The sequence below is a fragment of the Schistocerca serialis genome, chromosome 5, assembly GCF_023864345.2.
Source record: "Schistocerca serialis cubense isolate TAMUIC-IGC-003099 chromosome 5, iqSchSeri2.2, whole genome shotgun sequence".
Taxonomy (NCBI): Eukaryota; Metazoa; Arthropoda; class Insecta; order Orthoptera; family Acrididae; genus Schistocerca; species Schistocerca serialis.
This window is the reverse complement of record NC_064642.1, coordinates 648,325,774-648,352,222: the sequence shown is the minus strand read 5'-3', so window position 1 is coordinate 648,352,222 and position 26,449 is coordinate 648,325,774. Positions and strand designations below refer to the sequence as shown.

Genomic DNA, 26,449 nt, shown 5'->3' with positions numbered 1-26,449 from the left:
CCTCAGAACATGTCCTACCAACCGATCCCTCCGTCTAGTCAAGTTGTGCCACAAATTTCTTTTCTCCCCAATTCTATTCAATACCTCCTCATTAGTTATGTGATCTTCCCATCTAATCTTCAGCATTCTTCTGTAGCACCACATTCCGAAAGCTTCTATTCTCTTCTTGTCCAAACTATTTATCGTCCATCTTTCACTTCCATACATGGCTACACTCCATACAAGTACTTTATGGAATCTGAATCATCCGAAACTTTGCAGTCCTGCCCATTCTCAGAATGAAACTACGAGAAATACTGTCACTGACACTACCATTTCCACACATCCAGAAACTGGAGAGGTCTCTCTTCTAGCACTCCGTCTTCAGGCTTAAAGTAGCCTATCGGGACCATCCGACCGCCGTGTTATCCTCAAATGAGAATGCGGATAGGAGGGGCGTGTGGTTAGCACACCGCTCTCCCGGTTGTTACGATGGTTTTCAGTTACCGGAGCCGCTACTATTCGATCGAGTAGCTCCTCAGTTGGCATCACGAGGCTGAGTGCACCCCGAAAAACGGCAGCAGCGCATGGCGGCCCGGATGGTCACCCATTAAAGTGCTGGCCACACCTGACAGCGCTTAACTTCGGTAATCTGACGGGAACCGTTGTATTCACTGCGGCAAGGCCGTTGCCGTATCTCTTCTGTTCCTTATATTATGATCTCAACCGATTTACCTATTCATTTTAAGAAATTTCATTTCCCAATCAGGGTTTAGTTTGGAGTAACAATAAACAACGCTCAAGTTCAGAGAGAGAGGGGAGGAGAGGGAGAGATAGATAGATAGATAGATAGATAGAGAGAGAGAGAGAGAGAGAGAGAGAGAGAAGGGGGGGGGGGAAGAAGAGATGGAAAAAGAGGGGGGGAAGAGGAGGAAACGGACAAAGAGAGGGGGAGGAAGAGATGGAGAGAGAGAGAGAGTGGGAGAAGCAGGTTAGGACGTGTATACGATTACAGTTCCCATGCCCATATAGCAATTAAGAAGCATTGGCGGGTTCACTATATAAAATGCATTCGAATTTATATGACTTCATTCCCGTTTCCAGATATGTCTCTCTGTCAGTGAATGAGTGGCCTAAAGTTTCAGGTGTAATGGTTCTTCAGTTAATTTAATTTATTAATTTTATCATGCAGTTTGAATTCCAACAGTGCATGTGATATTATGAGGAGTAGCTTTCTGATGAAAGTTGTGTTTAATACCCTGTGCGAGAGAAAATGGTAAGTGAGTACCTAAGTGCCAACTGGCCGGCAGGGTGGCACCGCACAGGTATGTCCCTAGGCGTCGTTCAGGCAGCTTCGGAAACATTGCGGGGTCCGGAAACAGCAGGTAGTGTCACCTGATCAGTGCCCGGCCAGAGCGGCAGTGCCGCCTTTCTCGTAGACGCAACGCATGAACAGTGCAGAGGAGTGGATCTAGGACGCTAACCTCAGCTTTCTGTTATGGAAGTCGGACGAGTAGGCGTCAGATAATGCTTTTTATTAGTAAAGCCCGAGACGGAGAAATGTAGACGACCGAGTTTCCAGGCCTAATGGCATCTTCTTCGGATACTTCGGGTCAGGTAAGCACTCTGAATTACATTTTTGGTAGTTGCTTACATTCCTGCGCGAAAGAAACATAACGCCAGCGTGACGAGATAGGAGGGTGATTTCTGCGTGCGCTTTCTGCCATTGGCTCCTCTGTGTTGGACACGATGGTGGGTTGTGAAACTTTATCGTAAAGTATTTTGATCGGGATCTGGGTCTTGTGTCTGCCACGTGATTGGCTCGGGCGAGACGTGGACGCACTGCTCCAAAGCTAGGAGAGTCTCAGTCTTGAAGTAGCATCTGCTCTGTGTTAGGTCTTGCCGGTCGCTGTGGCCGGGCGGTTCTAGTAGCTTTAGTCCGGAACCGCGCGGCTGCTACGGTCGCAGGTTTGAATCCTGCCTCGAGCATGGATGTGTGTGTTGTCCTTAGGTTAGCTAGGTTGAATAGGCGAGGGGGACTGATGACATCAGATGTTAAGCCCCATACTGCTTAGAGCCATTTGAACCATTTTTTTGTGTTAGGACTTGAGAAAGGATAGGCTCAGTGTTCGGACTTCCTAATGTCTTTGCTGTTTACTGTTAGGAGAGGACCGAGCTGCTGTCCAAAGTGACTTCTAAACAGCATATGCTTATTTCGTGGAACTTAGAAAGGTTTCGGTACTTTGTAGCTTGCCACGATTCGAGCCAAATATTTGTCATTTCCTTTGAGTGATGTTGCACACATCACACCGGACGTTGATGGACGATGGAGACAGTTGCGTAACATCTGCATCTGCTGATGGCATACGAGGTGCGGGTGAGACAGACAGCCGCACCGCGCCGTTTGCTGCCGTAACTAATGACTCAGTCACGGTGAGAAATACTCAGTGTGAAACATTCAGTTCACATCAGAAGGCACAGAGATGGGAGTAAAGTTAGATATCGTGGGGCTAAGTAAACAGTAATATGGGTAAAGTGGGTAACAAAACGTGGGCAAATGGTGCTGTTCTACCTTTCTTCTCTATTTTATTAGAGCTATTTGGTCGCTCATCTGATGAATGAGACTTGCGAGAACATGTATAGTGGTGTTGGGAGACATGAAACTGCACTGGTTCACTTCCATTATCCAACTTCGGTCTTTCCTCTACTATTTATGAGTCAAAGTCAATGTGTGTTTGCTTCCCTTGATTGTTAAGTTTGTATCTTTTCTTGTACTCAGATATTTGAGAGAGATTTTCTTTCAGGCCAGTATCATACTTGTCGTGACCTATGTATTGTATCATTAGATAAATAAACAAATCGTCTTGATCACTTTTTTCATGTAATAGTCTTGATATGACATACATTATTGCAGCTGCGCTAATATCCACCATACCCCAGTTGTTGCTGTCATTATGAATTAACAATTTATTTGAATCTCACCAGTTTGATAGCGTTTCCTTAGGCGTAGCAGTTTAGTGACTGCTAAGTTCATGGGGGATCGAAAGTGACAGGGATTAGCACTTGTTATGTCGAGAGCCGCAGGGCAGGGGACGCCTAGTAAAACAGCATAAAACGGATAGAGCGCAGAGCGACAAATTTATGTGTGAGATTTAGCGCATTTCGTGTTTTTTTTCTTTTTAGAAAATTCACTAGGAATATTAAATGTGCTGTTATTTACACGACCTGTTAAATGGCCTTAAAAATATTGAATTGTTCATTTCAAAAAGTATATTTACTTCAAAATTTCGGCAGGAAAAAATGTTAGTATTAAACAACTCTGAGTATTGAACTGTGTACGTATTAAATTTTGGCGAATGCTCTGTTTGGATGCCCTAAACAGTTTTAGAAAGATTGTGTGTGAGAACAGGACTCGTGTGTATACAGCCGGATGCATAGCACATAATATATAGGGTCTTAAGCGGCGCGTACGAGTTGTGTATTACCACGCCAGAATCTAAAACAGTGCGACGTTCCCACTTTGTCAGGTAATTTCTATTATTGTGACGAAATACATTCAATAAGAAGTGTATAACCATATCCAGTAAATGAGACCAAACATAATAGATTTCCCGCACCATTTACAAACCGAATCTAGTCGGATGTCGTCTAGCGAGATATGTCGGTCACGGAGGCGGTGGAGTTGGTTGTACTTGACGCTGGGCAAGCGACGCAGCGGAGGGTGTGCATTTTTGGGTTGACGCCATGCAAGCTGCAGAGCCATCACTTATTCAGGACGACGCGCAGCGGGATTGTGTGGCGGCAGAGCCCAGGGCCCGCGGTCCTGCGACACTCCAGCTCCTCTCTGTTCCTCGCCTCTCTCTCGTCTCTCTCCGCTCTCCCCGAAAATAAAAAGAGGGAACGAGCGCACAGCATACGAGGACAGGCCGGCGGGGTGCGCTGCACGCGCTCTGCCGCCGTCACTGATCCCGCCATTACCGCCCAACGCATGCCTCCGGAGGTTAATGGCCAGCTGCGCAAAATTTTTGGGCCAATATTTTTGTTAATGGAGACGTCTTGGCAGATTCCTGACTTAACTTTATCCTTATCTCAGCCTCGTGGAGGTTACTGCAACGCTTATACAGCCGAGCTAACCGGCCGCCTAGAATTACACTACTGGCCATTAAAATTGCTACGCCAAGAAGAAATGCAGATTATAAATGGGTATTCATTGGACAAATATACAGGGTGATTCAAAAAGAATACCACAACTTTAGGAATTTAAAACTCTGCAACGACAAAAGGCAGAGCTAAGCACTATCTGTCGGCGAATTAAGGGAGCTATAAAGTTTCGTTTAGCTGTACATTTGTTCGCTTGAGGCGCTGTTGACTAGGCGTCAGCGTCAGTTGATGCTAAGATGGCGACCGCTCAACAGAAAGCTTTTTGTGTTCTTTAGTACGGCAGAAGTGAATCGACGACAGTTGCATTTCGAACGAAGTATGGTGTTAAACCTCCTGATAGGTGGTGTATTAAACGTTGGTATAAACAGTTTACAGAGGATGGGTGTTTGTGCAAAGGGAAAAGTTCTGGACGGCCGAGAACGAGTGATGAAAATGTAGCACGCATCCAGCAAGCATTTGTTCGCAGCCCAGGAAAATCGACTCGCAGAGCTAGCAGAGAGCTGCAAATTCCACAATCAACTGTATGGAAAGTCCTACGAAAAAGGTTAGTTATGAAACCTTATCGTCTGAAATTGGTTCAAGCACTGTCTGCAGCTGATAAGATTAAAAGAATCGATTTCTGTGATTTTATCCTTGCTCAAAAGGAAACAGATGAATCTTTCGTTTCAAAGATTGTGTTTAGTGATGAAGCAACTTTCCACACTAACGGGAAAGTCAACCGTCACAATGTCTGTATATGGGGCACTGAGAATCCGCGGGAAACAACTCAGTATGAACGTGACTCGTCTAAGGTGAACGTTTTCTGTGCCATTTCAGCCAATAAAGTTTTTGGTCCCTTTTTCTTCGAAGGTGCTACTGTAACTGGACTACAGTATCTGGAGATGTTAGAGAATTGGCTGTTCCCTCAGCTCGAACAAGAAGCACAACAATTCATATTTCAGCAGGATGGAGCGCCACCACATTGGCACTTATCTGTCCGTAATTACCTGAACGTCAACTACCCGAGGCGATGGATCGGCCGCCAGGCAGCCCGTGACAGAGCACTTCATCACTGGCCTCCAAGAAGCCCTGATCTTACCCCCTGCGATTTTTTCTTATGGGGGTATGGTAAGGATATGGTGTTTCGGCCACCTCTCCCAGCCACCATTGATTATTTGAAACGAGAAATAACAGCAGCTATCCAAACTGTTACGCCTGATATGCTACAGAGAGTGTGGAACGAGTTGGAGTATCGGGTTGATATTGCTCGAGTGTCTGGAGGGGGCCATATTGAACATCTCTGAACTTGTTTTTGAGTGAAAAAAAAACCTTTTTAAATACTCTTTGTAATGATGTATAACAGAAGGTTATATTATGTTTCTTTCATTAAATACACATTTTTAAAGTTGTGGTATTCTTTTTGAATCACCCTGTATTATACTAGAACTGACATCTGAGTACATTTTTACGCAATTTGGGTGCGTAGATCCTTAGAAATAAGTACCAAGAGCAGCCACCTCTGGCCCTATCAACGGCTTTAATACGCCTGGGCGTTGAGTCAAACACAGCTTGCATGGCGTGTACAGGTACAGCTGCCCATGCAGCTTCAACACGATATCACAGTTCATCAAGAGTAGTGACTGGCGTATTGTGACGAGCCAGTTGCTCGGCCACCATTGACCAGACGATTTCAATTGGTGAGAGATCTGGAGAATGTGCTGGCCAGGGCAGCAGTCGAACGTTTTCTGTATCCAGAAAGGCCTGTACAGGACCTGCAACATGCGGCCGTGCATTATCCTCCTGAAATGTAGGGTTTCGCAGGGATCGAATGAAGGGTAGAGCCACGGGTCGTAACACATCTGAAATGTAACGTCCACTGTTCAAAGTGCCGTCAATGCGAACAAGAGGTGACCCAGACGTGTAACCAATGGCACCCCATACCATCACGCCGGGTGATAAGCCAGTATGGCGATGACGAATACACGCTTCCAATGTGCGTTCACCGCGATGTCGCCAAACACGGATGCGACCTGGATTCATCCGAAAAAATGACTTTTTGTCATTCGTGCACCCAGGTTCGTTGTTGAGTACACCATCGCAGGCGCTCCTGTCTGTGATGCAGCGTCAAGGGTAACCGCAGCCATGGTATGCGAGCTGATAGTCCATGCTACTGCAAACGCCGTCGAACTGTTCGTGCAGATGGTTGTTGTCTTGCAAACGTCCCCATCTGTTGACTCCGGGATCGAGACGTGGTTGCAGCCATGCGGAGAACATGCCTGTCATCTCGACTGCTAGTGATACGAGGCCGTTGGGATTCAGCACGGCGTTCCGTGTTACCCTTCTGAATCCACCGATTCCATATTCTGCTAACAGTCATTTGATCTCGACCATCGCGAGCAGCAATGTCGCGATACGATAAACCGCAATCGTGATAGGCTACAATCCGACCTTTATCAAAGTCGGAAACGTGATGGTACGCATTTCTCCTCCTTATACGAGGCATCACAACAACGTTTCACCAGGCAACGCCGGTCAACTGCTGTTTGTGTATGAGAAATCGGTTGGAAGCTTTCCTCAGGTCAGCACGTTGTAGGTGGCGCCACCGGCGCCAAACTTGTGTGAATGCTCTGATAGCTAATCATTTGCATATCACAGCGTCTTATTCCGATTGATGTACTGTGGTATCGTGTTGAAGCTGCATGTGGAGCTGTACCTGTGGACGCCATCTTAGCTCTGTAGCTCTGTTTGACTCAATGCCCAGGCGTATCAAGGCCGTTATTTCGGCCAGAGGCGGTTGTTCTGGGTACTGATTTCTCGGGATCTATGTAGCCAAACTGCGTGAAAATGTAATCACATGTCAGTTCTAGTATAATACACTTGGCCAATGAATACTCGTTTATCATCTGCATTTCTTCTTGGTGTAGCAATTTTAATGGCCAGTAGTGTATGTCACAGCGAATAAACATTTACACAATGAACCTCTGGATTAACGATTTTTAATCGCTTCATTAGATTTCAACAAACGGTATCTCAGATTATAGCATTGCACTATAATTATCATCCCTGAAAGCTACGTATCTATTTTATTTGTTGATTTACGACGTTTTTTACAACTTTTTCATTATGCAAACATTTATCAGAACATCGTATTCTCTACAATTACACAGCAAATGAATGCAGCGTTGATACCTCACATTTTATTTTAGTTGTGTTTTTATTGTTAATTTAAAAGTGGTCAACCACATGTGTTAGCGGACACCACTTCTGTAAAAGAATGCCTAAAGCTACTTCTGACAAGCAGGCCTAAATTATTATTTAAACTATATTAACGACAGTTCGTGAGCGCACTTGCCCAAGAGTGCTGGGCTATTTATTTATGAGCCAAGTATTACTTTTCTTTGTTCTAAATGGTTTGAATGTAACTGAAGGTTTATAACATTTCTTTTACTTAAAAATTGTTATAATATATTAGTTTAGTGCGCGGAAGTAGTCATGTGAGTCAAATCATGTGTGTAGAGCTTGAGAACGGTATAGTCTTGGTGGGGATGGCCTTCAGCTAATGAGAATTTGACGGTGGCGGAACACTGCTGGAGTCAAGTGGAGACCGGGACTTTCCGAGTGAAGTGCTGAAGGGAGCGATTGTGTACACTTTGTATCGAGTGCTGTAAGAAGGCAGATTGCCTATGGTAACGTGTTTGGTTCAGTGGTGTAGGTGACTGATTCTGGACGGTGAACGGCTGCTACAGTACTTTAACTTCTGAAGGGACTAACTCTCGAGAGATCTATATGTTCTCCGCATATATTACGGAACTGAGGACAGGCAGAATATGGGTTACTATTTTTTTGTATCGCTTACGTTAATTTGTGAATCAGTATGCTGAACTCTGAACTTTGAGCGGACGACTGTTTGGTTTGGGGATTTTGCTACAATTCTCTTATTGCTCTCAATGTAACTTTACTGCTTTTGATAAGGGTGTTTTCTGTCTGTATCTTCCATGAGTGTCATAGGACCACTTCCCATTTATTTGAGATGTCTTTACTCGAATAAACATTATTCAAAATAATTCTCTGTCGTCTACAACAATTACAGATGTTGGAATAGAACTTTTATTCTGTATTTCCGTGTATTTTATTAACTCGCAATTCCAGCGAACATTAAACTATTTAACTGTAGAATCACAGTTACACGGGTTATTATTTGCAGCGCTTTGGTTGTAGGCATGAAAGCAAATGTGCGCGGCTCGTCCCTATGGCTACATCGATCTGTTGTTCTTAAACAGAGCCGAAAGTACGAGTAACCACAAGTAAAGAAGCAACAGGTTTGCTCGTATGGAATGCTGTTTAGGAAGAGCAACTACACTAGCAGCCTTTAGGTATAGTCGCAGACTTCTAGGGAACTACTTGCCTTGTACCTAATATTTACATTCTGAGAAAACCAGACACGCTACTGAAATTAAGTCTCGGTGGTAGTGTTTTCAACGCAGAATAAAAATGCGGGAGATCAGCATAAGAAATAGTCAACAACTTTTAATGTGATAATTATCTATAGGGAATAGTTCCTATTGATGGACCACATAAAGAAAATGTGTAATAAAGTCTTCGGATATTGCAACAAACATTATTTTCAGTGTAACTTGAACATAATCGCTTGCATTTCACGGTAGTGGACACAGAAGTCATAAATATCCTCTGTTAATGAAATATTTGAGTAATAAAGACATGTGTCATCGGCCCAATCAAGGAGACGGGTTTGCTTCATTGGGCGAGGCCGTTTCTATGAATGGGCTACAGTGTAATAGCTGTTAAGTACTACACACATATAAATAAGTGTCAATATTTTTAAGACATTTTGGGAATCTGAAACTGAGTATCATGCATTCGAAACAAAGGACGCTAAAACTAGAAATGTCGAATTCGAAGGTAAAACAAAACACATTTGACTGACTGTCAAAACTCTTACATCCTATCAGAAACATATAATGAAGACCATTACTTAAATTTTGTTCATCGTGGCCTACTTAGGCACAAGATTAAACAAAATTCGAGGTTGTTCATTCAAGGCAACTCGCACATCATCGCTTAAGAACATCTATTCTTTGTCGTAGCTTTATGTTGTGAATATGACAAAATGATGGCTGGAGAAATTTAATAACTATTACCGTTTCATTACGACGTTTCAATCATTAGTAGACAATCACAAGATCATAGCCCAAATCTTAACTTTTTTCACTGTTGTCTTGTGTCTTCGTGGAACAACTCACCACTAAGACTGCGAATCTTTGATAACACGGGGTACACTCATTGACTGCTAGAATGCACCTTTTGTCCTTAACCACAGATAAATCAAGCCGGCCCATCAATAGCAACTTTCCCCTATACCCCTCGAGGTACCATAGTATGTAATACTTGAGCTGGACTTCTGGATACTGGAATAACTCTGAGTCTTTCTTGAATGAGGTGGTGCTTGCATCTTCCACCTTGAATTAGCTACACGTGCGGTCATGACGACGTTTATGTCTACGGGAAAATAAACTCTGGACCTCCTTCCACAAAAAAATAAAAACTTCGTTTGACATCCCTATACATTCTGAGAGGCTGTCTTGCTTCTAACCATCCATAACAGTCATATACCGAGCGAGGTGTCTCAGTGGTTAGACACAGAACTAGTATTCGGGAGAACGGCGGTTGAAATCTCCGACTGGCATTCTCAATTTACATTTTCCGTCATTTTCCTAAATCATTCAAAACGAGTGCTGAGACGGCATTTTTGAAAGAACACGCGTGATTTCCTTCTTCGTCGGTCTGTAATCTGAGATTGTATTAGGCCTTTTATGACCTGAATGTCGACGGGACGTAAAACGCGATCGTCTTTCCTTCATTCATTTAGAAGGAATAGTCTCAGATAATTCAATAACAAAGATGTATTACCAAAGTCACTAAGAGACAGGTTGTCCTAGAAACCTGAAACATTGTGAAATTTACTTCCTGAATAATAAGTGAAGGGAAAATCCAAAATTGCAATTAATTTATCTTATTATCTCATTCATTTTTGTTTGCGTTTTTAATTAGGAGGCCTTGAGAATGTTACAGAAGTGCCAGAACCAGTCATGCTGGTTCCTTGTTAGCTACGACCTACTCTACCAACAGCGGCAGGTGCCCATGTTCGACGGAGCTGACAGGTAGTCAAAAAAGCCTGTTTACTCGAACTCAGTCAATGATCATGCGTTGTTAAGTTTCAAGTCTAATACATATTTATGTCTTCAAAGTTTAAGAAAGTATTAAATTTTTAAAATTGCAATGGTTAAAAACGGACCATAAATACATTAAAACGATCGTGTGAGATTTTGTGATAATTTAATTTCTATAACAAATCGCACTGGAGGCCATTAAAACTGCAGTTCCAAGAATGACATAAAGTAACGCAGTTTTACTTGTAGTTCTAAAGCAGTATAGAAGGAAGCATACATAATTAATTATTGCTTATGAGTTGGGGGTACAGAGTTGTCAACTCTGGCATCAACAACGGCTGTAACCGTGTATGAAGTCTAGTCAAACTTGGTTTGATGGTAAATACGAGTACATCATTGCATGCTGCTTCACTCTGTGCCACAGTCCATTGATCGCAGTGGCTGGCAAGCAGTGGCCTGCCAGTCCCTCGACATTACCAGACGAGTTGAGTGGTTGAGATATCGGGAGAAGGTGCTGATCAGTCAACAGTCTAACACACTCTTGTATCGAGGTAGGTCAGAACAGCGTCGGCAACATACAGTCGTGCGTCATCTTGTTGAAAGGTAACATTATGAGAAACTCAGGGACAGGACACAGCACCCGGCATTAGCACGCCATAATATAACTGCTGCTGTCCAAATTACTAGCTGTGCGAACTGGAGGTTACCGCGCTGTACGCTTTATACCTTCATACTAGGTGCTGGGCCAGTATCGCCATGAAGTTTCCAATCTGAGGACGTTGATTCTCCTCGGAATTTCCGCACAGAATTACATCCATCGTGATGTTGTACGCAGAATCTGCACTTGTCTGAAAAGATGACGTGCTCCATCCTGTGTCCAGTGTTGCTGTTGGACGCACCTCTCTCAACTGGCGCGTGATGGTCCAGACGTCGTCATTCTGGCCATATCAATTTGGGTCTCGCTGTAAAGAAACCCATTTTCTGACTGAAGCACGTATGATCACACGCAGAATCGTGTAAAACAATGTCTGTCCTGTGTGGCACTTGTCACGCAGGATGGCTGAGATAGTCCGCGAATATGGCCCTTCTTAACCCATCGATTCCATATTTGCATGGAACTCGTGGGATCTCTACAAACGTGAATACTCAATGGTTTATCAACAGCAACATGGGCTAGTGGAGGCAGAATATGACCAAACAGTCTCAGACAACATTAAAGTGTTGTAAGTGACGTTATCACGAGGAGGTATGTTTTCCAAAGCTGTAGTCCCCTGCTTATTATTCTTGTCCACACGAATGTCAGCCGAAGGAACACAGTTTTGTCCACGATGAACATCAACAGAGGCTTACCAGATACCAAACTGATAACACGCTGAACTGCTGGACCAGCGATCAGTAGTGGTAGATGTAAGAATATTATACTTTTTTGCGTTTTGCATCAAGGCAGTCCCACAATCCCATATTTAAATATTATACTTAATCTCCACATCATGTAACTATTTGTAAATGGTGGAACTCCACCCACATACATGATGAATAGGACGGCGAGCATCTCAGCGACTGACTCATGCTCGACTGTGTGGTCGCTTAATGACCACGCAAAAATTCGACGACATAACTCAACGTTACGGACTTAGACACAAGAACAGATATCCCACTTGCTTATCCCGGACGCGCTAAAAGAAGCCTATAGTCTGTTCATCATAAGAACAATGCTGATGTAAGCATTACGCTGCATATTCCTCCGTGTTCGTTACTACATCATTGGATTTTATTTCCTACAGAGCTTCAGTTCTGTATGGTCTGGTACAATAATAACCCTCTGTTTTATGCGGCAGCGTAGCTCGCCCGCACTGTGCAGTGAAGATAACCCAACGCATAACGGTTTACTAGTGCAATTAAATAGGGAAGTCGGTCCATCAGACTCGCTATGATGGGAACATCTATAGGTAATCGTGTGGAAGCTTATTTGTATGTGTTCGACGTTCCAAAATTGAATGTTAATAATGACTGGTTCAATCTGTTTCCAGCTGCTTTGTATTTGAAAATGCTGGAACATTGTACTTAATCACATCAAAAGTATTGAAATAAAACATTCGGAAGCAGATTAGACAAAACATTACGCTCGCAGATAGTAAATAAAATCGACAAACGACACAAAAAAATAAAACCTGAAATGTCTTTTAAATTCTGAAAAGGATAACCTATGTAGAAAGTAAGTAATACTTCGATAATCGGCTTCTTAAGGGATCAGGCAGAAACCATATTTTAGCTTAGAAAAACACTATAAAAATGCTTGCGTAGACAGAGTACAATTTGTCTGTGAGAACAATGTGTGATTTTAAGAGCTTATTGCTAAGATTTTTCTGTATGAGGAAATACTGAATCCATTTAAGGTACTACTCATCATGTGGCAACCTTTGAACTCCTTCCATCTCTGAATCTGATGAAGACATTTCATCAGTGGAACTGCCATCTTCAACATTAATGAGTACGATAGCCTATCAACAACACAATCTATGAAACCTTCCAAGTGCCACATTTTGTCTTCTTCTTTTATTGCGTGTTGTTGTGCACCCCACCAGCGTTCGGCAGTGATGTGTGACAGAGATCAACGCATTAATTTAAGCACATTTGGTAACTTACATGTCGTATTATTTCTAGTGACGTATCCTACTCTGTGTGGATCAAATTTCAGTGATATTGCGGTAACGTAACGACATTGTGACCTGCAGTTTTGCCGTTTCATTAATAATCTACTGATCTACAGCATAAGCTTCAACCTGTTTCAGTAGTTCACGCTGAATCGCAGTAGGATCGACATGTACTCACTTTCCCATCAGCCACTTTACAATGTCTCCCTTCGTCCAAGATTTTTGTGGACTACGCTCAACCTTAACATTATGATATTAGGCATTGCCCATAATTATAACACTGTTGGGCTCTAATTTTGATAGAATATCTTTGAACTATTTTAGGAACACCTCTCCATTCATGTTTTCATGATAATCTCCAATCTTTTTTGATTCAGAATCAAATCAACACCTTCCATAAAATCACAGTTGCTTCCTGTATGCGCTATAATTCGCCTTTTTCCTTTTCCTCGTCGGATTTTCGATCACTGTGACAGACCTGCAACAAATGTTTGTCTCTTATCAGTCACTATTTTGTTACTCCACCCTTTTTGTGTCATGTGTTTCACGAAGGAAGTAAATCTTCCATTTTTCGCGTCTGAACTGTTGAATCTGCCGGAGATAACGCCAATCTATAATTCCACTATTTCGTTTCCTACTTTTGAACTGCAAACCCATATCTTTCATCAGATTATAAAATGTTGTTCTTTTAAAAGTAGGCAAGTCGTCGTCAGTATGTGCACCTGGAAGTACCTTGTTTCTTGTAGGCATTTCGTTCCTGAAGAAAATGGGTGCATCTTTGAACGTGCAGCATTCTGAACGAAATCGTCACATTTTCCTAAAACACACGATTTACTTTTTCTTGTCTTTCCTGCATCTGACAACTTATCCGTTCTGCGTCTTTCTTTACGCCCACGCATTACCCTTGTCACAGAAACACTGGTAAACTCGAATGCCTTTGCTAAGTTCCTTTACCGATAGAGACATATTTTTTTTCGATAAATTCTCAAAAACGTTGAGAATTATCAGTTTTTCAACGCTTTTTAAGGTTGTTCCTCTTCTTTGTTTCTAAAAGAGAACGTGACGCAGTTTTAGCCATTTTCACCTTACACGTAAAAAAAAAAAAAAAAAAAAAAAACACGTACGAATGAGACTTCGCGCTCCGTTGTTGAAAGGCGGATGAGGAGAGACATTCCACCATTTACTTCATTACTCACTATGAAAGAAATTTTAGCACTTAGAAACTGAAGGAAATCGAGCAGAGCCCACAATAGCAGACTTTGTATTGAATACATTTAACTACCCCCCCCCCCCCTCCCCCCCCCCCCCTCCCCCGGCAATTAAACATGGACCTAGCCGTTGGTGGGGAGGCTTGCGTGCCTCAGCGATACAGATGGCCGTACCGTAGGTGCAACCACAACGGAGAGGTTTCTGTTGAGAGGCCAGACAAACGTGTGGTTCCTGAAGAGGGGCAGCAGCCTTTTCAGTAGTTGCAGGGGCAACAGTCTGGATGATTGACTGATCTGGCCTTGTAACACTAACCAAAACGGCCTTGCTGTGCTGGTACTGCGAACGGCTGAAAGCAAGGGGAAACTACAGCCGTAATTTTTCCCGAGGGCATGCAGCTTAACTGCATGGTTAAATGATGATGGCGTCCTCTTGGGTAAAATATTCCGGAGGTAAAATAGTCCCCCATTCGGATCTCCGGGAGGGGACTACTCAAGAGGACGTCGTTATCAGGAGAAAGAAAACTAGCGTTCTACGGATCGGAGCGTGGAATGTCAGATCCCTTAATCGGGCAGGTAGGTTAGAAAATTTAAAAAGGGAAATGGATAGGTTAAAGTTAGATATAGTGGGAATTAGTGAAGTTCGGTGGTCATTAGTCCCCTAGAACTTAGAACTACTTAAACCTAACTAACCTAAGGACATCACAAACATCCATGCCCGAGGCAGGATTCGAACCTGCGACCGTAGCAGTCGCGCGGTTCCGGACTGCGCGCCTAGAACCGCTAGACCACCGCGGCCGGCCTGGCAGGAGGAACAAGACTTTTGTTCAGGTGAATACAGGGTTATAAATACAAAATCAAATGGGGTAATGCAGGAGTAGGCTTAATAATGAATAAAAAAGTAAGAGTCCGGGTAAGCTACTACAAACAGCATAGTGAACGCATTATTGTGGCCAAGATAGACACGAAGCCCACGCCTACTACAGTAGTACAAGTTTGTATGCCAACTAGCTCTGCAGATGATGAAGAAATTGATGAAATGTATGATGAGATAAAAGAGATTATTCAGGTAGTGAAGGGAGACGAAAATTTAATAATCATGGGTGACTGGAATTCGAGAGTAGGAAAAGGGAGAGACGGAAACATAGTAGGTGAATATGGATTGGGGGTAATAAATGAAAGAGGAAGTCTGGTAGTATTTTGCACAGAGCATAAATTAATCATAGCTAACACTTGGTTCAAGAATCATGAAAGAAGGTTGTATACATGGAAGAACCCTGGAGATACTAGAAGGTATCAGATAGATTATATAATGGTAAGACAGAGATTTAGGAACCAGGTTTTAAATTGTAAGACATTTCCAGGGGCAGATGAGGACTCTGACCACAATCTATTGGTTATCAACTGCAGATTAAAACGGAAGAAACTTCAAAAAGGTGGGAATTTAAGGAGATGGGACCTTGATAAACTGACTAAACCAGAGGTTGTAGAGAGTTTCAGGGAGAGCATAAGGGAACAATTGACATGAATGGGGGAAAGAAATACAGTAGAAGAAGAATGGGTAGTTCTGAGGGATGAAGTAGTGAAGGCAGCAGACGATCAAGTAGGTAAAAAGACGAGGGCTGGTAGAAATCCTTGGGTAACAGAAGAAATTTTGATTTTAATTTATGAAAGGAGAAAATATAAAAATGCAGTAAATGAAGCAGGCAAAAAGGAATACAAACGTCTCAAAAATGAGATCGACAGGAAGTCCAAAATGGCTAAGCAGGGATGGCTAGAGGACATATGTAAGGATGTAGAGGCTTATCTCACGAGGGGTAAGATAGATACTGCCTACAGGAAAATTAGAGAGACCTTTGGAAAAAATAGAACCACTTGTATGAATATCAAGAGCTCAGATGGAAACACAGTTCTAACCAAAGAAGGGAAAGCAGAAAGGCGGAAGGAGTATATAGAGGGTCTATACAAGGGCGATGTACTTGAGGACAATATTATGGAAATGGAAGAGGATGTAGATGAAGATGAAATGGGGGATACGATACTGCGTGAAGAGTTTGACAGAGCACTGAAACACCTGAGTCGAAACAAGGCCCCGGGAGTAGACAACATTCCATTAGAACTACTGACGGCCTTGGGAGAGCCAGTCATGACAAAAATCTACAATCTGGTGAGCAAGATGTATGAGACAGGCGAAATACCCTCAGACTTCAAGAAGAATATAATAATTCCAATCCCAAAGAAAGCAGGTGTTGACAGATGTGAAAATTACCGAACTATCAGTTTAATAAGTCACAGCTGCAAAATACTAATGCGAATTCTTTACAGACGAATGGAAAAACCTGTAGAAGTCGACCTCGGGGAAGATCAGTTTGGATTCCGTAGAAATGTTGGAACACGTGAGGCAATACTGACCTTACGCCTTATCTTAGAAGAAATATTAAGGAAAGGCAAACCTACGTTTCTAGCATTTGTGGACTTAGAGAAAGCTTTTGACAATGTTGACTGGAATACTCTCTTTCAAATTCTAAAGGTGGCAGGGGTAAAATACAGGGAGCGAAAGGCTATTTACAATTTGTACAGAAACCAGATGGCAGTTACAAGAGTCGAGGGGTATGAAAGGGAAGGAGTGGTTGGGAAGGGAGTGAGACAGGGTTTTAGCTTCTCCCCGATGTTATTCAATCTGTATACTGAGCAAGCAGTAAAGGAAACAAAAGAAAAATTTGGAGTAGGTATTAAAATCCATGGAGAAGAAATAAAAACTTTGAGGTTCGCCGATGACATTGTAATTCTGTCAGAGACAGCAAAGGACTTGGAAGAGCGGTTGCACGGAATGGACATTGTCTTGAAAGGAGGATATAAGATGAACATCAACAAAAGCAAAACGAGGATCATGGAATGTAGTCGAATTAAGTCGGGTGATGCTGAGGGAATTAGATTAGGAAATGAGACACTTAAAGCAGTAAAGGAGTTTTGCCATTTGGGGAGCAAAATAACTGAGGATGGTCGAAGTAGAGAGCGTATAAAATGTAGACTGGCAATGGCAAGGAAAGCGTTTCTGAAGAAGAGGCATTTGTTAACATCGAGTGTAGATTTAAGTGTCAGGAAGTCGTTTCTGAAAGTATTTGTATGGAGTGTAGCCACGTATGGAAGTGAAACATGGACGATAAATAGTTTGGACAAGACGAGAATAGAAGCTTTCGAAATGTGGTGCTACAGAGGAGTGCTGAAGATTAGATGGGTAGATCACGTAACTAATGTGGAGGTATTGAAGAGAATAGGGGAGAAGAGGAGTTTGTGGCACAACTTGACAAGAAGAAGGGACCGGTTGGTGGGGCATGTTCGAAGGCATCACGTGTTCACAAATTTAGCATTGGAGGGCAGCATGGAGGGTAAAAATGGTAGATGGGGACCAAGAGATGAATACACCAAGCAGAGTCAGAAGGATGTAAGTTTCAGCAAGTAATGGGAAATGAAGAAGCTTTCACCGAATAGAGTAGCATGGAGAGCTGCTTCCAACCAGTCTCCGGGCCGAAGATCACAAATAAGTAACAAACAAGCAATTATGAAGTCCCCACATAATGTAGTGTAATTCTAATATTCCTGCTGCGAGTACCAGCGATGATGAGCTATCACAATTGAGACAACGCTCTTTGCTGTGACGACAACGCTCTTTTCTGTGAAAAGAAGAGGAGCATCTATGTTTTCTTGTAATTGTTGGAGATAAGAAATGCCGATTGGACATTGTGACGTTTTGTGGTCAGAGAAGTTTGCATGTAGAAGTAATTTTCAGCGCAGAGGTCAACTTAAAATCGCAGTTATCAGGAATAAAAAACGTAATTTGAGAAAAAGAAGGTAAATATCGTTTACGAGCTTTTTATTCGGTGTTGGATCCCCGGGCCTTCATATAACGAATTGTGTGTTTAGCAATACAGTGTATAGTGATTACTTCGCAAATTAACAATACTGGGCGAATCTGCTACTAACACGGTCCGAACACCGCGCAATATTTCGCCGTTAGCTTGTGTGTTACAGACGTTCCCTAAGCGAGCGACCACTTTGTTAGTCAGAAGATATCATATTACCACTGTTGTGCAACGTTCTCATTCTGAAAGTGTTTCCAGAAAGTCTTACGCCGACTGTGAGTACTTTTGTGGGCAAGAGAGAGACGGAGTCTTCATCACGAGTTGTAGCAGTATTCTCCGTTCTTGCCTGGCGTTCTCTGAGGACCAGGAAAGCGGAAACCTCCGACCGCCACGTCGTCCTGTATCTAACCCGTTCTCTCCCTACAGTACCCACAAAGAAAACATTCATCTATAGTTACTTTTTTTCACAGATTTTTTATCTTAGACAGGTAAATTTTTTTGGAATGTATGCATCTAGGAAAAAGAAGAGAATTTAAAAACAGTACCTGTCTTATCTGTATCAAAGGTCAAGTTAATTAATTATTTTTTTCTTTTTACGATGTAGCGGTTTCATTTCGCAAGTCTACAACACAGGATGTTTTTTCGATAAACATTTAAAAAAATTAAGTTCGTCTGGAATCCAACTTACAACCTTGCGTTTACAAGTCAGTTGCTGTATCAACAACGCTACCGCAAATGAGTAGATTTGGTGAGATTTTTATTATGGTAGTACATCGTGTTTCACAAATTTATTGAAAAGAAAGTGAAAACTTAAACGTTTAGGTATTTCGTGTTCAAAGGAGAAATCGAGAGAGCATTTACAAAGTAAGCTAAGTCAGAACTAGCCGTAACATCGTGCATAGAATGGTTCAGAAAAGCGACTTTACACTGAAATTTGAAATAACCAATACGTGGCGTAAGCATTTAGCACACTGATCGGCAAGACCACTGCTGTCTGTTAGTGCCTTAGAACGTCTTAAAGTATCATTAGCAGTAGTATAGCTCAAAATATCTAATACATAATTAAGGTCTGTTACCAATGACGTAACAACACCAATGAATGAGTGCTATAACTGCTGACGAACCGCCATGCATGTGACTTTTTTACATAAGATTCGTTAATTTTATCTTGGAACTCTTCCATTTGGTCTGTGTTTGCATAAAAAAACAACAATATCAGAAACTGAGTCCGCCTTGATGAAAACACCTTGTTATTCGTTTATTTCTTTATTTCCCGAACTAATTTCGGCGGTGGGTTTTTTAATCTAAAACATGCAGAAAATAGCACGGTGTGGGGCAGCGGAGGGGTGAAGAGGACTGCGGTAGTCGTCGTGGGGTTGTGGACCACTGCGGCTGCGCCGGGGACGGAGCCTCTCCGTCGTTTCTAGGTCCCCGGTCAACATACAGTACTACTGTTTTAGTATGATAAGCTAAGTACAATACGTCTGCTGTAATTACCAAGTCATTCTCCTGAAGGTGTCTTCTTCGGCTGAAGAACTACGCTGCAACTCATTAGATAAGATTCATTTCTTTGTTAGCTTAAGATTAATTGAGCTTTGGTGGAGTGTGTTGATCCTTTTTTTATGTAAATTTGTAGGCAAATGGTTTATTGAAATAAGAGAGACCCACTCTCGTTTCTTTTGCATTATTACTTACATTTCGCACTGTTATATTACGACGCTAATTGTTAGCATACACTGTTATTAACTATTGCTCCACATGTTTTCGCTATGTTGCACATTGTTAAATACGAACTTGTAGGGTTACTATATACTCACTATTCAACACTGTTTTCCGCCCTCAGTAGTGTGTCTCAAAACTGGTAATTGCCTCCTTATTCCTTCGCATAATTCCACATGACTCACTACTGTTCACTCATGAAGTCCAGTCCCAACTTCCTCTTATCATCAAAAGCTCTCAACTGAGCGTCGTTTTAGGGGTACATCTTCTCCGCTGTCGCCTTGGAGTAGCGTCCCTACGTAATTTATTTTCACTTATTACAACATATGTCTTAACATGATTTAACGATGAATCCGATACTGTTTCAATAATGTCGTTTTCTGTTACATACTCTGGGGATTGAGTTCAGGGTTAATTTACTTGTTAGTTTACGTATCCAGAGTTAATTTGTAAAAAAAAAAAAAAAAAAAAAAATCAGTAGTAGCAAAACGCAGCAGAAAAAGACAGTTTATTATTCTGTCCTAGAGGAGAGATTACACAGGGTGGCCTAAACAAGGAATATATCAGAAGTAAATTGACACTGGCGAAGAAAGCTATCGTCAGTAAAAGAACTCTGTGATATGAAACTGAGGAAGAAGTTCCTAAAAATGCACGTCTGAGCGCAGCATTTCCTACATGTTATACGTGAATATTAGTGAGTGTTTGAAAGGTGGTGTTAGAAAAAAATGTTAAACGTGAAGTGGACGGATAGAATACGAAATCAAAAAGTATTTTTAAAAATAGGTGAAGAAAGAGGACATGGAAAACTCTTACTAAAAGAAAAAGATTCGTTTTCTTGGCCGAGGGCTTTACCAAGTTAAACTGCATGCAAAGTCGTGAGGTACAGTTCGCGTGATATAGAGCCGCAAGGCACAAGGAAACGTAGCAATTCAGAAAGGATTCAACCTGTAATTAGCATTGAAGTGTAGAAAATGAGATTACCGTAATGGGTACTGGTAACACTATAAGTGGGTTATGTGTCAGTATTGTTTCAAGGGTGGTTTTCTTGGGAAAGCTAAGAGAAAATTTTGTTACAAAGACAAGGTACTGAGGGATGCAAACAGCGAGTGAAGAAACCACCGGATAGACGACAAGGAATGTTAAGCGTGAGAGATCAACTGAGTAGGATGATTTACTGTTAGAAGACTAATTGCCAAGGGAATCTGTTAAGAAGAAAAAGTTTTTCACTTTTACTTTGTTAGTTTGTTCACTACATTTGTTAGATGATGACTCACTGTAGTAGTGTCAACGCGTGCAATACTGGGGAAGTTCAGTGAGCTAATAGCAACTCAGGAAGGACGCATGTATTGGAGCATCTGCTCTGTAGTAATGTGTAGTAGTCAATACCACAGAATCGTGGGAATGAGTGTTTCAGTTTCTGGTACCATTGTGGTTTTTGACTGTTCTTTGTGCAGCCTGTATCGATTTGACGCGATGCTACGGTCGCAAATTCGAATCCTGCCTCGGGCATGGATGTGTGTGATGTCCTTAGGTTGGTTAGGTTTAAGTAGTTCTAAGTTCTAGGGGACTGATGACCACAGCTGTTAAGTCCCATAGTGCTCAGAGCCATTTTTTTGATTTGACGCGAAAAACCGCCCACCCACCTGAGCTCCATTTACAACAGTTACTAGTCGACTGGATCAACCGTAGGAAGTAGCTAAGTACTAAGTCAAAGAACTTTGTATTTTAAACTGATCAAGTAGAAGGAAAAACTGGTTGTAATGTGTGTATATGTTGATGTACATATGCGTCATCTCCAAGATACGTTGTCCTTTTCACAACTATTGACAATGTGCGACCCGGTGGATCGGATCTTCCAAAGGGGGTAGGCGTGTTGCGCCGCAGCTAATTTACTTGGCAGAGCTAAATTAAAGATGTCATCCACAGTTTAATACAAGAAGCGCCGTGGAAGCATTCAGATGGTTCTGACCTAATTATAAAGTTTCAAGAACCAATATTTACAAATCTATAAATATACCTCGGCCATCCACCTATCGCTCCTGTAGGGACCACGAAGACGTGACTCGACAAATTAGAGCTCTCACAAAGGCATTTTAGTATTTATTACTCTGTGCACCATATGCAATTGGAACGAGGAGATGTGGTATAAGCTAAGTTCCTTCTGCCACGCACTCGTCTGTGGTTTGCAAAGCATGTAGGTGGCGGCCGCTGTGGCCGAGCGGATCTAGGCACTTCAGTCCGGAGCCCCGCGACAGCTACGATCGCAGGTTCGAATCCTGCCTCGGACATGGATGTGTGTTATGTTCTTAGGTTAGTTAGGTTTAAGTAGTTCTAAGTCTATGGGACTGATGACCTTAGATGTTAAGTCCCATGGTGCTCAGAGCCATTTTGAGCATGTAGGTAGATGTAAACACAAATTAAAGTGCGTCTCTGAGCCATATGTATCTTTGTGGTGAGGGTTGATGTTATGGAAGAGTTTGGATGAAAGCAAGGGAGAGAATGGAAGCAGATGCAGACGCATTGCCGCCTACTCTCAGATAGCTCTAAGGAGGCTGCCGAGCTAAGTGTTCCCATGCGGCGAGATGATAGCTGCCAATAGTGCCACATAGTCTTACTCCATGAGTCACTGTGGAGAGGTGTGAACGTAATAGTTGTGAAAAATAGCTTGTATAAGCATACTAGTGCATTGGTGCTGGAGACGGAAGTCGTCCTATCGAATTCTCGTGGTAACGAGATCGCGTGCAAATGTCCCGGGCTCAGGAACACACCTCTCCTCAGTGACTGAGTGAGAGTGAATGCAATCCGGTAGGGGCTTCATTTAATGAACACTGTTTTAGCAAATTTTGCAATGGTTTGTTATGGTTCAATTACAAATAGTTACAAAGAGACGCTACTCCACGAGTTGCTTAAAAGATGCAAGAGTGTACGCAGCCAACTACGGCCATAAGTGTCGACTTTCCAGCAAATTATGCTCTGAATCGTCGTAGTATCAGGCCTGCTGCCTAGCTTCTGCCTTCCCGCTTTGGATCAACATACTGAAACCGATCAGCAGTGATTGGAGTATAAAAAAACAGTCGCAAGTAGGTAATTTACAACACTGAAAATATCCGTGTCCAGTGATAATGAAGGAGAAGAAGAAACCGTAATCAGTCAGTGTGGTTCTCTTTTTCAATTCAGTGAAGCACGCTCCGGTACATTCGCAGTATGTGTAGCTGATGTACAGCCAGTTCCCCAAGAATGTGTTCGCCGGTGTCTGTATGAAATAAAAGACATTATTTTAAACATATGTTTAGATTAAAATAAACATTATTACTAATTGCACAATTACCTAATAGGTAATCCAATCGCCACCATTATCGATTGTAGCTTGGCACCTTTTTGGCATGTTTTCATGAGATTTTCTGCATATTCTCTCGGTAACTATCTCCATACCGCCCTGATTTTATATGACAGCTGCTTCAAAGTATATATTGTCTTTCCTTTAAATTTCATCTTAATATGCGTCCAAACGTGCCGATCGGATTTGCATCCGGAGGCATTGCAGGCCAATCCCTAGTGGACTCAGCATTGTCTGGTTTCCACGCTGTACAGAGATGGCTGCGATGTTTAGGATCATTATCCTCTTGAAGCAGTCAGTTTGCCTCGTTCGAACCAGAAAGCTTCTTAACGGACCTCGAGAGGCATTTTAGATAAATATTGCACTGCCTCGTGACGCTACAGATAATTTGCAACCGACAAAACAAAACATTCGACTCTCACCTGTTTATCTATACAATGTGCAAAAGCGCATTGAGTACAGATTCGAGACCACTACCAGAGATGTCACGGCGGACGTTACATTTAACATTATTGCGTACACTTTCTTGTATAACTGACTGTATAAATCACACAATTCATATGTGGTGTTCGTATGCTTCTCTTCAAGATTTTTAGATAAAACAAACGTCATTCTCATTCTACATCTTCATTCTTTATGCCCTCTTCCACTAGAGGGCCCCGAATTGTAGCGTGTAACATATTGTACGTCGGCGTGTGAGAAACAGCGTGCTGTAAACGAGTTTACAATTTGAAGAGTTCGTCCACACATGGAACGCCCTCTCCTTTACTATGACAATGCCAGACCACGCACAAGTGTTGCGACATTTGCAACAATCCGACGCCTTGTCACTGTCACCGATCTCATCCATACAGTCTGGACTTGGCTCTATCTGATTTTCATCTGTTTCCAAAACTTATAGGACACCTTCGAGGATTTTATTTTGTTGGTGATGAAGCGGGGCAGGCAAAGGTGAGGTTGTGATTCCGTCAACAGAGTCAAACATTCTGCCGTGACGGTATCAGCAAACTCGTCTATCGTTGAGAGAAATGTGTTTGTCGCCAGGGCGACGATGTTGAGAAATAAATATGTAGATGTTATGCCGGAGCCAATGTAGCCCCTGAGGGCCGGCAACCCATATTACACCACAGAGGACAGGGATGTCTATTTACAAGGCGTACCAAAAGCACCATGGTAAACACTGGCTATTTACATACAAGATAATGGAAACAGACATTTCGAGCACTACTTCCCGCAGGGGGAGCTCGAGCCATGGCCTGCAGGAAGTATCACTACGCCAAAACCTGACTGGCTGGAGACAGCTGTTTAGGGGCTAGAACCAGCCCCAAAGTGCAGTTCACTCTGGATGCCGACCTCGTGTACTTCGACCGCTGAAGGTTACGTCTTCGTCTCTGAATTGGACTCTTCCTAATGTGTGTGTGTGTGTGTGTGTGTGTGTGTGTGTGTGAGTATGGAAAATTAAAAGTGAACTTTTGTTTGCCTCAATTAGGAGACTTTTACTGGCATCGCTTTTGTTACCTTTTCCTTTGTTGTTCAGTCATCAAATTTGTGAACTTACCTCGATAAAAGTTGTGTCAGTGAAAAATTGGGAATTGACAGTCACAACATTAGACATGAGGAATAAATATTTAGAATGTTAATAATGTTTATTTTATTTGAAAATCTTTCAGTTTTCATATAAAAATTTAGAGGCATTACTTTTCAGTAAGCCCTTGTGGACTTAAATTAAAGAATCTAAGCTTGGCATCTTTCTTTATTCTGTGTTATGTAAAAGTGGAAATAATTACGTCGAAAATCTAACTGGTGGGCTCTAATTTATATGCAGAGGGCTCTGTAGGGAGGCAGCGGCGGGTCAAAAGCGTGGTGAGGGCACTCGATAACCCCGACGGCAGTCATCCGTGAGGCGAGAGATAGCTAGCGCGCTCTATACCGGTCTCTATAATCTACTCACCAGGAGAGCGTTAGGCCGCCTGCACAGACGCACATTCGTGTCCTCATTTAGGGGGCAGTCGAGTTCACGGGACAACACAGCAGTCAGCTGGCGAGAATAGGTGACAATAATAAGAGCCTGTGTACGCTGTGAAACGAGGCTGGGTGAGTGGCAGCTGGGTGGGAAACGACGCACAAGAGCCTCAGAGGTATTGGAGCACTGCGTCTGCCTTATCACTATGTGTGACATGAGCAGCAACTCCGATATGGGGGGGACGGAACGTAACCCGACTTAGTAGCCGTATCGCCTCTCCGACTTAAAGGCAGTGGTAACATACTCCTCTACAGGAAACCACATTTCTAACAGCAGTCGAAAACGTCACGATGCAATAGATGCGGAGTCACCTGGTGCGGCAAATGACACAATATTTTTCAATTTATTGTACTGGAATTACCGTAGAACATCAACGCTGCCCTGTCTCAGTTCATATTGGAGAGAATTGTAACACACGGAAATACCCCGACTCATTCCGTTGGCAGAATGTATATACTGGAATGAATCACATTACATGGAAATTTACAATAGAATTACAGAAGTCCGTTCCTCACTTCTGCACACGAAAGTCGCCCGATACAATTGGGTAGAGAGAAACCAGCAGTGAGCTGTGCATATCTGGATATGTGTGACATACGTGACTGATGCGCCGCATTATGTTAATCATAAATCTCAGGACGCCATCAGGGGACAGTGCGTGTAAGCAACGGAGCAGTAAGCTGTAGTACGCTGTGTGATGTTTACTGAATTTTTCAGTCATGCAGAAACCGGCGGAAAAATACTTCTATAGGAACACAAAAAGGCGAATATGCTCTTGACTAAAGAACGACTCATTGGAAAGTGGGGTACCAGCAGCCTAAGTCTACCTCCTGTAGCACCGTAAGAAATTTTCCCTATGAATTTGACATGCGAAGATACTCTCTCTCGTTTCAACATGCAGCTCACCCCTTACACAACTCCGATAACTAACACGCTCACACCCACTAGTCCATGGCCGTAAGTAGCTGATACCCATCCACCCCCATTTGCCCATTCTCATTCACTTATGCCGCTCAACTCATTGTCATTATCTATTTCTGTCTCTCTAACTGTTACTGTGGGCAACGGCCTTGCCACAGTGGATACACCGGTTCCCGTGAGATCACCGAAGTTAAGCGCAGTCGGGCGTGACCGGCACTTGGATGGCTGACCATCCAGCCGCCATGCGCTGTTGCCATTTTTCGGGGTGCACACAGCCTCGTGATGCCAATTGAGGAGCTACTCGACCGAATAGTAGCGGCTCCGGTTCTAAGAGAACCATCACAACGACCGGGAGAGCGGTGTGCTGACCACACGCCCCTCCTATCCGCATCCTCCATGAGGATGATACGGCGGTCGGAT

At 42.7% G+C, this 26,449-nt stretch overlaps 1 protein-coding gene across 5 annotated transcripts in view; it reads right to left on the bottom strand.

Annotated features, from left to right (window-relative positions):
* LOC126481279 (gamma-aminobutyric acid receptor subunit beta) overlaps positions 1-26,449 on the bottom strand; it is a 593,225-nt gene that overhangs the window by 142,841 nt on the left and 423,935 nt on the right. The window lies entirely within an intron of this gene.